A 13,360-nucleotide genomic window follows, 5' to 3' on the forward strand; every position below is an offset into this window, starting at 1 on the left:
ATGTTTTCATTGTGTGAGAGTTAATTATGGATTGCTCAAAAATCATGGATTATATGTAGATTGTCTTGCTTTAAAATACTTGTTAGTTACTTAATCTGCTACTTATATAATTCATTTAGTGTAATAGAATATTTATTTTAATGGAGTAATTAATTTAAAAATATAACTTTTAAAAAATAGTTATTATCACTATGTTGGTGAAGTAAAGCCCCCCAAATTAGACAACTCTGCTTTGGTGAGATTATTTATATCAATCAAATAGAAGATAAAATTTATTTGTTATTTCAAAATGCGGGGAGATGAGGAACTAAGAAATACAGCTACAAGGGGCTTGCAGTCGAGATGGTGGCGTAGGTAACCACGGTGTTCGAAACCTCCCACAACCACTTCAGAATTACAACTAAACTATAGAACAGCCACCATTCAGAACTGTCTGAGAGCTTGCTGAACAAAAGTCCTATAACTAAGGATATAAAGAAGAAGCCACATAGAGACTGGTAGGAAGAGTGGAAATGTGGAATGAGCTGGTCTCACACCTGTGTGAGGTAGTGAAAAATCAGGAGAAGTATCTCAGCTACAGAGGTCCTTCATGAGGAGCATGTAGTTCCAGCCTCACACCAGGCTCCCAGCCAAGGGTTCTAGTGCTGGGAAGAGAAGTTTCCATAACTTCTGGCTGTGAAAAGCAGGGGCAGTGGTGACTGAGTGAAAGAGAGAGGGATTTTAGAGTCCCAGGTGTTCCTCTTAAAGGGCCAACGCACTGACTCAGACTCACTCTGAGCTCTAGCATTGGGGCAGCAGCCTTAAAGGAACCAAGGATATATGGGGAGGAACTGAATTATTTGACTTCAGGATGAGAACTGGAGGAGCAGCTTTCTTGCACACAGAAGTGAAGTACTGGCAGAGTCCACTGTTCCTTTTCTGAGCCCTCCTCCCACAGAGCTGGCAGGTAGGTGCTATATCTGAGTCTCTATCAGCCTGGCTAACACTGTTTGCCCCACCTTGATGATTCCCTGAGACATCATGCCACAAACTCGCAGGACCATCCAAGCCATTTCTAGTGGTTTTTCCATACAAACAGCCTTGCTTGGCTCAAGCTGCCAACTTTCCTAAAATCTCTCAAACAAACAGTGTTTGGCCCCTATGTCCCATGTACTTCTTGCTAAGTGACCCCAGGCCTGGCACTAGTGGCAGTCAACACCAGTTCACAGCTTAGCCTCTCCTAGGAACCTCCAAGCTCAGCACAAGTAACAGCCATCTGCAGATCTCTCTGCTGCTCATCGTGGGTGGCGCCAGACATGGCAAATGTGGTGGCTGTCCTTGGCCTGCACATACCAGGAGGCCACAAAACCAATGCACGAGCAAACAGCTTCAGACCATGCTGAATTACACCCCAACAACCTCCATGAGTGACAGACTCAAGGAGCAGACTCGAAGGGCAACAAACCCCACTGAAGCAAGTTCTGCTCCATGGGCTTAACTTCAACATGTCAGCTCCTTTGCCATAGTTGCAGCCAGTCCACACAGCCAATCGGCCTGGGAGTCAATCCATTTCAGTGATGTGCCAACAGCAATCAAGGCTCAAATATAACAACAGGGTGAACAACAGCCCACATTGGGGCACACCTGAAGCACCTGTCTCAGGTTACTGGGGAGGCTGTGCCATTGGGCCCTACAAGACACCTACTACATAAGGCCACTCTGCCAAGACCAGGTGACAAAATAGCTATACCTAATACACAGAGTCGAACACAGGGACACAGTCAAAATGAGGAGACAAAGAAACAGATCCCAAATTAAAGAATAGGGGTCTTCTGGTTAAGATGGTGGCATAGGCAAACACATTACTCAGAAGATAAGAAAGCAGAAAAATACCCAATCAAAAATCCAGAAAAGATGGGTTAGTTTAAGGGGCTGATGGGACATCAAATGTGCCAACATTCACATCACAGGGGTACCAGAAGAACAATGAATTGAAAACCTATTTGAAGAAATAGTGAAAACTTCTCTAACCTGGTAAAGGAAATAGGCATACAAGCCCTGGTAATGCAGAGAGTCCCAAATAAGATGAACCCAAAGAGGCCTAAACCAAGATACATCATTGTTAAAATGCCAAAGGTTAAAGACAAAGAGACAATGTTAAAAACAGCAAGAGAAAAGCAGTTAGTTACCTAAAAGGGAGATCCCATAAAACTGTCAGCTGATTTCTCCACAGAAACTTTGCATGCCAGAAGTGATTGGCCCAAAATATTCAAAAGTGATGAAAAGCAAGGACCTACAACCAAAATTACTCTATCCAACAAAGCTATCATTTAGAATTGAAAGACACATAAAGAGTTTCCCAGACAAGAAAATGCTAAGAGTTTATCACCACCAAACCAGTATTACAAGGAGTGTTAAAGGGTCTTGTTTAAGAAAGAGAAAGAATTTCCAAAATATGAATGACAAAATGGCAATAAATAAATATGTATCAAGAATTACAATCATTCCTCGGTACTTGTCGGCTTCAGGACTCATCACCGCTCATATTCATTGCATTTTGATGAGAAAAAATATTTCAGCACTCGGCACCTGCTCAGGACTCATTGCACTTGCTAGAACTCGCATGAGACATGATGCCACCCTGCAGGAGAAAATGCTTCATCACTTGTTGCTTGCTTGCCACTTAGTGCCCCTCTCTCACCATGAAACAGAGGTGGACACTTCAGTCTCATGGTAGCTGTCAAACAGTGCAGAACTGCCACATATTCACTGTTACTGTCTTGTACTTTTGTGTATATTATGTGCCAGTCTTGGGTCACAAAAAGGTTAAGAATGATACCACTAAGCCTGAAAGGCAGTTAACAAGAACCACGACTGAAAAGAAAAAGAGATTGTAGCTAAGTATGAGAGTAGTATAGGTGTGACTGATAACACTCTTACATTAAAAATGCTGAGAACAAAGATCTCTACAATAGTGGCAAATAAGGAAACAATTAAAGAAGCAAGTGTTGCTAAAGGTGTAAAGTGTGTGAGTATGCAACATTCATAGACATTGGGAGAAGTTGAAAAATTGCTTTACATCTGGGTTAATAAAAAACAGTTGGTAGCAGCATTTCTGAGGCAATAATTTGTGAGAAAGCTGGGCAATCGCATGCTGATCTGTTAAAAGACAAGCCTGGAACAAGTGGTGAGAGCATTGAAGTGCGGAAAGCCAGTCATGGATGCTTCAATAAATTTAAAAAAGAGTGCTGGCATTCCTAGTGGGCTGAGGCAGATGAGTGCCAACAGAGACCCTGTATCACTGAGTTTAGGGAGTATGTGGAGACTGAAGATTTTGTCCCCCAACAAGTGTTTAACTGCTGCAAGACTGGTTTGTTCTGGAAGAAAACACCTAACAGAACTTCCATCACTCAAGAAGAGAAGGCATTGTCAGGCCATAGGCCAATGAAGGACAGGCTGACTCTTGTTGTGTGGGAATGCCAGTGGGGATTTAAAACTTAGGCCTCTACTACAGTGTCGAAGTGAAAACCCTCAAGTTTTCAAGAGACAGAATATGATAAAAAGCAAGTTAACTGTGATGTGGAGGGCCGATACTAAAGCTTGGGTGACAAGGCAATTCTTTATAGAGTAGATGAACAAAGTTTTGGGCCCCACTGTGAAAAAATATTTACAGTGACACGAACTGCCTCTGAGGGCTTTGTTAATTACGGACACTGCTCCTGCTCACCTTCCAGGCTTGGAGGACAACTTACTGGAGTTCAGTTTCGTACCATGAAGTTCTTGGCCCCTAACACAACTCCTCTGCTCCAGTCCCTGTACCAGCAGGTCATTTCCAACTTCAGAAAACTCTCTACAAAGGTCCTTTTCCAGAGGTGTTTTAAGGTAACGTCAGCCGACACTCAGAGAGTTCTGGAATGACTCTTTTAATACCCTCCACTGTGTTACTCTTGTAGATGAGGCCTGGTAGGAAGTGCCTCATAAGACCATGAACTCTGCCTGAAAGAAATTAACTCCAAGGGACTTTGAGGATGATCCCGGTAACACGATAATGGAGCATATTGTGTCTCTGGGCAAGTCCATGGGCCTGGAGGTCAATGATGAAGATGTTGAAGAGTGGAGGAGCACAGAGAAGAGCTCAGCACTGAGGAGCTACAGGAATGTCAAAAGGAGCAGTAACAGATAGAGGCTATAGACATCTTTTCAGGTGAGAAGGAGGAATGGGAGGAAGCATCTATGGCACTGATAAAAGAAATGTGTGGTAAATGGGTTGAAATTCAAAACTTTGTGGAAAAGTATCACCCAGACAAAGCTCTACCAAGCCAAAATGTGGACCTGTTTAATGAAAAGACAATGTCACACTTTAGAAACATTTTGAAACATACACAGAAACAAGTTTCTTTTGATAGGTTTTTAGATAAATTCCCTAAATATGAGTCTCCAACAGTGTTCAGTGAAGCCAGGAGACAGAAAACAGAAGAAGCCTCTGAGAAATTGCCTGAAATTGTCTTGGAAGAGGACTCCCCTTCCAACAATTTAACGCCTCCCCGAGGTCTGGCCACCATACCATTATGCCAGGAACTCCTCTGAATACAGGTAAAATGAAGTTAAATTTTATTTTTATGTAATTAATTGCTTTTTTATCCATGTCTGTTTAGTTTTAAGGTTCTGAATTACAAAACAACCTCATTACTTAATATTAGCCCTGTACAATGTGAAAGTTCTGGGGAACTTCCATGAATTATTTCTAATTTCATTATTTCTTATGGGAAAAATTTGGTGCACATTGGTTTCAGCACTCGTCACAAGTTCCGGAACGAATAACGATGAGTACTGAGGCACACTATGCTGTAAATGCAAATGGATTACATGATCCAATCGAAAGATATATGCTGACTGAATGGATAACCAAGCGAGACTCCACACATGCCGTCTACAAGAGACTCACAGATAGACACACCTAGCCTGAAAGTAAAGGTATGGACAAAAATATTTCATGAAAATGAAAACAAAACAAAACAGAACAAAAAGCTGTGTAGCAATATTTATACCAGACAAAATAGACTTTAAAACAAAGAGACATAACAAGAGACAAAGAAGGACCCAGCAAATTTACTTCTGGGTATTTATCTAAAGAAACCTAAAACACTCAAATCAAAAAGACACACGCCTCCCTGTATTCATTGCCACATTATTTACAACATTTAAGACATGGAAGCAACCTAAGTGTCCATCAGCAGAGGAATGGATGAAGTGGCACATGTACACAGGGTTGGTCAAAATAGGTTTACAGGTGTTTGTATGGAAAATGTCACACTAATTAATCAATAATAATACAAGTACAAACTCAGTGTTTCTTGTACTCACAACTGTAAACCTACTTTTGCACCACCCTGTATGTAAAGGAATATGATTCAGCCATGAAAAAGAATGAATTCTTGCTGCCTTCAATAACATGGATGGACCTGCAGAGCATTATACTAAGTGAAATAAGTCAGAGAAAGACAAATTTCATAAGATTTCACTTATATGTGGAAACTAAAAAACAAAATAAATGATCAAGCAGAACCAAAACAGACTCATAGATACAGAGAACATTTTGACAGTTGCCAGGTGGGAGAGGCATTGGTGGGATGAGTGTAAAAGGTGAAGGGACCGAGAAGTACAAATTGGTGGTTACAGAACAGTCACAGGGATGTAAAGTACAGCACAGGGAATAGAGTCAATAATATTGTAATAACTAAATACGGTGCCAGATCCATACTAGATTTTCCAGAGTGACTACTTTGGAAGTTCTATAAATATCTAATCATGGAGCTGTGTACCTGAAACTAATGTAACATTGTACATTAACTGTAATTTAAAATGAAAAAAATTATACAGGAAGTAGGGAGCCACATTTTTAAAAAGGACATACAAGGTCTGCCTGGAAAAAAGACCAGTAAATTAATATTTCTTCTGTAAAAACTTATAATAATGTAATGAAAAGCCTTCTTGGATCATACTTTCTTCTATTGCCCTGCACATTACTCGTGATGAACATGTTTATGGCAAACACATTTTCTGGTCGAAGGTCATATCAGCAGGGATTCTGAAAATACCTAGAGAATTCAGGAACGCATCCCCACTGTACTGTACTAGCTTAGTTATTTCCTGGGTTTATTGTGTGGTATCTTTCAGTACACAGTGTGTACAAGGGCACATCATCAAATGCTGTTGGTTTATGTGATGTGGTCTCTTAGGCAGCTACATCAGACTAAATACAGGGATACTCTTACCTTACCTAGCTTGGAGGAAGAGATTTGTTTCTAGAAGGTCTGGAGTTACTCTAAGTCATTCAAACACTATTATTTGCAACTGTGCATGTGTTGGTGAGACACTGAAATAAGCAATTTTTCTAACTATGCTGACATCATAAGTTACAAGATTTGCTAATATATTCTACATATTTTAGCTTGACATTTGCCTTCTAACATACAGAAAAAGACTGATATTTATCATCATTAAATTTAAGAAATTTCTACAAAAAGGAACTGACAAAGGATAAGTATCAAGAATGTATAAAAATTCTCACAAATAAAGAAGCTCCTTCACTAAAGTGACATTCATTAATCACAATACAATAAAATTATAGAAATGATAGAAAGAATTGATTTATGTAATTAATTTTTTACAAAAACTAGATAGTTTTTTGGTTACTGATAAACTAGTATTTAGAAGTGAGTTACAATAAAAGAAACATTTATTATAAACCTAAGGAATTTAATCAAAGAGCTAATGAGAGGTATGAGGTTTGTCTGGAAAAAGGCAAGCCGTTGTTAATGTAATGAGAATGGTTTGAGCACCATCGATGAAACCTGGCAGCCAAGGAGAGTGGACTGGAATGCTCATGCATGAACAATGATGACTTCTCTGTACTAGTCAGGGTGAGTGGTAGATGCCATTGAGTGACTGCCACATTCAAAATGACTGAGTAATTAGAGCAATGAATCTGCATCAAATTTTGCATTAAGCTTGAACATTCCTCCACTGGATACTATTCAGATGATTCAGAAGGCCATGGCTATGGGCAACTGTTGATTGACAACTTCATTTCAACAACGTGCCTGCTCATGCATCATGTCTTATGCAGAGTGTTTTGGTGAAACAAATCACCCAGGTGACTCAGCCCCCCTACAGATTTGGTGCCCTGCACCTTCGGGCTTTTCCCAAAACTAAAATCACCTTTGAAAAAGAAGAGATTTCAGACCATTGATGAAATTCAGGAAAATACAATAGGCAGCTGATGGCAATTGGGAGAACTGTGTGAGGTCCCAAGGTGCCTACTTTGAAGGGGACTGAGGAGTCATTGTCCTATGTACAGTGTTTCTTGTATCTTGTATCTTCAATAAGTGTTCTATTTTTCATATTACATGGCTGGATACCTTCTGGACAGAACCTACATAGCTATAGGAATGTGGATAATGAGCTTATTATTATTTGTCTTTATTCTTTAGGAAAATTCCCAATATAGAAGTAACCATTTTCACCTATGGATGAATAAAAATTTAAAGCTAAAAAGCCCTGGCTGGTATGGTTCATTCAGTCAATTGAGTGCTGGCCTGCGAACCAAAGGGTCGCCAGTTTGATTCTTAGTCAGGGCACATGCCTGGGTTGTGGGCCAGGTTCCCAGTAGGGGTCACATGAAAGGCAACCATACATTAATGTTTCTCTCCCTCTCTTTCTCCCTCCCTCCCCCTCTCTCTAAAAATAAGTAAATAAAATATTTTAAAAAGTAACATAAAATATTTAAAGCTAAATATATAGTGACTTTAAATTCTGCCTTTTTGCTTATTTTATATTACCATTTTTGCAACATTGAGAGTAATGGAGAGTTGGTCCTACAGCTTATCTTCATGGCCAGCAGTATAACCTCAAAGTAGAAATGATGGAAACAAGAGAACTGGAAGAAATAACAAGCAATCAAAATTCTCTTCCTCAGGAGAAAGAAGTCCCTGATATACTACTGGTGGTGAGGCAATTTATGAATACAAGGATCCCGGAAAGCAATTTTATAATATTGTCTTAAAATAATAAAACTCTAGAAATAGAGGATTTAGGGCAATGTTGCATGGTGGAATGAGCCTTGGAAAAGCACTTTAGCACATTATTTCATTTCACCTTCCAACTTCTCTGTTAATGATAAGGCAGAAGACATCTCTGCCTTTTGCAGATGCAAAATTGAGTCTCAGAAACATTATTATTGGTCAAGGTTGTATAGCTGTTAGTTGATAAACCTAGGAGTAAAATTCGTCTCATGACTAGTTTCATGAAGCTTTTTCCACTAACAAATGTAGCCTTGTCTCATCCACAGAAAATACCTTTAAAATTGGATCTCCGTGAATGAATAAGAGCCAGACAATCTTAATTTTAAAATGAGAGTATTAGCATTTTATAACTCTTGAACTCAGAAATCATCCTGGAGAGTTAAAGTCACTTAGCCTCGATTTTGCAGCCAGCCTTGCAAGAGCTTTGTATGGTCAGTTGTTGCAGTTTACTAATAAGAAATAGTCTCATTGTATGTGATTCAATAGCTGATGAGCACTGTAATCATGAGCCTCTACGTCTCTCAACTTCTGGAGTCAATGCAACTCAGGGATCTCTAGGCACATAATTCTCAAATCGGGGTGTTCATATCCAAGAACCATTATTTGAGGACGTGTGTAAAAATGCAAGATAAGATGAACACATCTTTCCAGAGTGTCCCTTTTACTTCGCACTGACCACTATAGCTCAGTTTTCTTACAATAGACAATAACAGATATATAATAGGACTTACAAATCTAATAAATTATTAAATAAGACAGAAGGCTTCAAAGATATTTCTCACATTGGTAGCTTCTTAGATTCTGCCCCCAGGCTCCATGGGTGTTTCTTTACTTTCCTCTGAAGTTGGAGAACTTGGAAACAGGCGAGCATTGTTTTAGGTTACAAAACCCCTTACTTTCTTTTCATGTCTCTCTATGACACAATCCTCTAGAGTAAACTCAGACTCCATTCAAACTCTTTTCTTAAATTCCAAGGCTATAACATTGCTATTAATTAGTCTACAACTTAGGAATTCCTTACATATCTGAAAACACATATTCTTAGCCCTCTGATTGGACTGAAAAAATCTCCTTCAAAAGCTTGATAAAGGAACTCTGTGTGCTTTCCAAATCAAATACTTCTCTTCTGAATAATTACAATATTGCCAGCTTTACACTGACTTCTCATCATTGGATTGACTTATGCTTCCTGCTCCATTTGGCATTCCTCCTGTGCTTGCAGGTCGGACCTACTTTAGAACTCCTCCTTTTACGTTCTACCTAGCAACGGTCCCTCTCCTTTCCCTGACAACATCCAACTCCCATAAATTGCCCTCTTTCCCTATGTCACATCTATATCACTCTCCAATAAAATAAAGGGTATTTTACATAAAAATTGATACAGGAATTGAATAAAAGAATAAATTGAATTTATAGAATTCTCTGACCCCCTTCAAATATCATAAGTGAAAGATTTCACTATCCACATTGGGCTACAGTTGACTTTCCTACTATGTGTTCTTTCTCAGCTCTACTTCCAGATTTCTAAGATAATAAAAATGTATATATCTTATCTGTCTTAAAATATTAGATAGTTTATAATAATAGTTGGAAATGTTATCTGAGGTGGTAAGGAAGTATATTTTTTTCTTTTTCTTCTAATAGGTTATTGTTAGAATAGTTTTAGATTTGCAACAATTGAGCAGATACTACAATTTCCATATAGTCCCATCACAGTGTACCCTATTATTAATGTCTTGTGTTAGTGTAATGCATTTGTTATGTCAATGAACTAATCTGTATACGTCATTATTAACACAAGTCCACAGTTTACTTTTTTTTTAAAGATTTTATTTGTTTATTTTTTAGAGAGCAGGAAAGGGAGAGAGAAGGAGAGGGAGAGAAACATCGTTTGATTACCACTTGCACACCCTCCATCAGGGACCTGGTCCACGACCCAGGCATGCGTTTTGACAGGGACCTGGCCCACATTTTGGTTCACAGGCTGGCGCTCAATCCCCTGAGCCACATTAGCCAGGGCCTATAGTTTATATTTAACTTCATTCTTTGTGTTATAGTTCCATGGGTTTTGACAAATGCAGAACGTCATGCATCCACCATTACAATATTATACAGAATGTCTTCACTGCCCTAAAATCCTCCCATGTTCCACCTGTTCAACCCTTCCCCTTCCTCCTGAAACCCTGCCAACCACTAATCTTTTACTGTCTCCATAATTTTGCCTTTTCCAGAATGTTATATACTTTGAATCATACTGTATGTAGGCTTCTCAGACTGGTTTCTTTCATTAAGTAACATGCATTTAAGGTTCCTATATGGCCTTTGTGGTTGGTAGCATATTCCTTTTTAGCATTGAGTAAGTTCATTGTGTGTGTGTGTGTGTGTGTGTGTGTGTAAAATAATTTGTTTACCCATGTACTTCTTGAAGGATATCTTGGTTGTCTCTAGTGTGGTACATTTATGAATAAAGCTGATATAAACATTCACATGCACATTTTTGGGTGGACCTAAGTTTGTCAGTTTATCTAGGTAAATACCACAGAAGGTAATTGCTGCGCCATGTGGTATGATGGTGTTTAGCTTTGTAAGAAACACAAATCATTTTTCAAAGTGACTGTACCATTTTGTGTTTTCATGAATGAATAATGACAGTTACTGTTGCTCTGCATTCCCACCAGCACTCGGAACTGTCATTTTTAATGGGTTTCTTTTGTTTGTTTTTTGCATTTAGCCATTCCAATAGGTGTGAATGTTGTTTTGAATTATTTTATTTTGTGTTTCTCTTCAAATGTGACAGCTTGTTGAAATACTAAGCTGTATTCCTGCTAAATTAAAAATCAAACTTAAGTTCTATATGTGCCTAATTATTTTTATTTTTTTATATTTTTAATTTATTTTTTAGAGAGAAAGGAAGAGAGAGAGAAAGATAGGGAGAGAAACATTGATGTGCAAGAGAAACATCGATCAGTTTCCTCTCACACGCCCCCAACTGGGAACCTGGCCCACAATCCAGGCATGTGTCCTGGCTGGGAATTGAACCAGTGACCCTTCAGTTCACAGGCTGGTGCTCAATCCACTGAGCCACATCAACCAGGGCCTATATGAGCCTAATTTTTTTAAGTGAAGTATTTATAAGTCTAGAAATTTTCTTAATAAACTTGATGATAAATTTGATTGAATAAGAATGAAATACAACAAAACTTTTTCTAATCCACAATATTATGCAACCTGAGATTAAATGAGACACAAAAAGTATTACCATATTGAAAAGAGATGTTTACATTACTTCTATTATGAGGAGCAAGCCAATGTCAGCCTAAGCATAAGAAATAGAAGGAATAAATGCATATAGTTTGATTTTTTTAGAATCAGTTTCAAAGACACTAAAATTATTTTTGCTGAGATACAAGAAAGGCTTCAGACACCTGTCAAACACATGATTTATTTTCAGTATGGAAAAGGTGATAAGTAACTGTCTAATGGTGTACATATATTTTTCCACAAATTTCTTCATAAGGAAAGATTTAGAGATGATGTAATCTCCATTTTTACAATTCAGGCATTTCATGAGTAAGAACTTACTATATAGACTCACTTTGTTGGCTGGGGAAGGAGACAGGAGCTTGATGAGGGTTTGTGACAAGCAAGGACCTAATCAATAACTGGTATATTCTTCTCCTGAGGTGTGCAGAGAGTCATCATGAAAAGAGGATGGGTTTGACAGACAGATGGGCTGAGTATGGAAAAAAAATTACCGGCTGGTACATAAGATGCTCAAGAGCTCTGTGGAGGCTTTGAGGTAGTTAACACACACTGCAGGTTGGAGATTATAGGAAGCAGAGTCTTAGAACTCTTTGACATAGAATTGAGTATGCATGATGTTTATTACAAAGTGTTCTTGTGATCAACAGCTGTAGGAGAAAAGGGAAAGAAACACAATTGAGCAGAAGGAGAGATAGGGCTGCCAGCCCAACCCAACAGCCTCAGCCAGACCCCTGGAACTTCTAAAGCTGAAATGGCCAAGAGAGTTGCCCTACTTTGAGATAAATGAGCCAGGGCCTTCTACACTTGCCTTGATCTACCCTTGAACAGGGACCACCCCTGGCAGGCAGGGCCTTATCTATGTTCACCACAGTCCTCCTTGCACCTCAATCATCCTTTTCTTCATATATACTCAGAAGAGGTTCTCTCAAATTCTAGTGAGTCTCTTTTTCTGGAGGAAACTTAGAAGAAGTCTAGAGGACTTCCAGCAGTCCAGGCCACTGCAGCTGGTCTTTCGGCTGTAACTGACAATCTACCTCCTCCTAGTTTTCTATCTCTGTTCCTTCCACCTTCAGGTGCTGGTCTTAGTGAATTGCCTGGTTGTGTGACTTAGATTCTCCTTCCTTATTAGTAGGGGCTCTTGGTCACAATGGCCTTCTAAACCCAGGGTCATTGCACTTGTCTATTTACCAGAACAACTGAGTAAGGGAATATCAAGAGGAGCTCAATTCCACATGCCTGCCCAACATTTTCTTCCCTGCCTCCCACCATGTAATAGCAGTCCTAGCTCCTCCTGAGGATCAGGTCAACTATCCAGAACAAGTTGCTTGCTGATCCCTATAGACAAAAAACCTAAAATACCCAAGAGCTTTATTGTCAAATAAGTTGATGTGTCTTCAGGCTGGAGAGATCTTTCTTTGGGAACAGAACTTTAAACCCTACAGAGACCAGACCTGTAAAAATGGAATAACCAACTTCCTCCCCTCTCATTGAGTCATTGAGAGTGATGACAAGTGAAGCCACTTCTGCTTCTAGTTTTTGGTTTACAAACTCATGTATTCTCCATATATTGGGGGCACAGCATCACATGAAATGGTTTGCTGCAAGGCATATACAGAAAACTGGAGGATAGTGCTCTGTTCTCAAAGTGTTGAATATGAGCTGGCATATGCACTGTGCCTGTAGCTGACCATTTCATCACTTTATCAGGTCAGTAGATACTGGGTGATAGAGAGTGTGTTATAGACTGCAGATCCATGTAACATTCTCATTATTTTTCTCTAAAGTTGGAAAAATATTCCATGAGATCCAGTGCTGATAGATAAAACATTCTCTACGACCTTGGGTAGTGGTGCTGCTTGAGGCCGTGCCAAAAGGAAAGGCAAACCTATGCACAGAATATGTGTCTGTTCCTCTTAGAATGGATGTCTGTTTACTGCAGGTTGAAAAGCACCCAGTGTAGTCAACTCGCCATCAAGTCATCAGTTGTACATCATTACTGATGTATCTTCTATGGTAAATATGCTCCAATCTAA

This window comes from Desmodus rotundus, chromosome 3 (assembly GCF_022682495.2).
Source record: "Desmodus rotundus isolate HL8 chromosome 3, HLdesRot8A.1, whole genome shotgun sequence".
Lineage (NCBI taxonomy): Eukaryota > Metazoa > Chordata > Mammalia > Chiroptera > Phyllostomidae > Desmodus > Desmodus rotundus.